Genomic DNA, 704 nt, shown 5'->3' with positions numbered 1-704 from the left:
TGCCAACAGCATTTGGTGTTCCCAGGCGGTCACCCATCCAAGTACTAACCAAACCCAACGTTGCTTAACTTCGCTGATCGGACGAGAAGCGGTGTTCTCAACGTGGTATGGCCGTTGGCATGAGACTGCCTACACATTGTGGCTAATAACCAACTCTTTTAAGTCATCGCGGCAGGATACGGACCTGCTTGTGGTGTCTTAATGGTAATTGTATCCTAACATATTTTTGTCTCCTTGGCATGGATATTTAACATCGTTTATTCAGTCTTGGGTTTATGTTCTTTCGCCATTTACAGACATTTTACATCTACCTACTTCCTCAGCCTGCCCTGCCAATTTCTAATGAATTTGTGGATTTTCTTTTGTAATACAAACATGTGTGTGCTCATCTGCTCTTCAGTTTTTATGATATTTGTCTCATCTGTCCTGCTTTATGATACTTTTACAAAGAACATGAACAAATGCTTCTATTTTAGAGAAGATATGGGATCCAGGTTTCGGAGCCGTAAAACCAACCGTCGTGATTGGTGGACGAGTTGCCAGGTTGCAGCTTCTGTACCGTGCCGGCACATAAATAGGTTCGGCTCAAGCGGCGGCAGCATCATTCCCCCGTGACTGTCTGAGCGTCTCTCATCACCTTGGTTGGTTCATCATCATCATGGTAGAAGCAAAGCCTACCAAGAAGGCTGCGGCTGCTGCTGCTG

At 45.3% G+C, this 704-nt stretch overlaps 1 non-coding gene across 1 annotated transcript; it reads right to left on the bottom strand.

The window, feature by feature from the left end:
* LOC138361609 (5S ribosomal RNA) lies at positions 1–119 on the bottom strand. The gene has a single exon (XR_011227068.1). It is a non-coding gene; the product is annotated as a 5S ribosomal RNA (ribosomal RNA).
* Between the last annotated feature and the right edge of the window lie 585 nt (positions 120–704).

The sequence above is a fragment of the Procambarus clarkii genome, unplaced genomic scaffold (genome assembly GCF_040958095.1).
Source record: "Procambarus clarkii isolate CNS0578487 unplaced genomic scaffold, FALCON_Pclarkii_2.0 HiC_scaffold_513, whole genome shotgun sequence".
Classification (NCBI taxonomy): domain Eukaryota; kingdom Metazoa; phylum Arthropoda; class Malacostraca; order Decapoda; family Cambaridae; genus Procambarus; species Procambarus clarkii.
The sequence above is the reverse complement of the archived record's forward strand: the minus strand, read 5'-3'. Positions and strand labels throughout refer to the sequence as shown.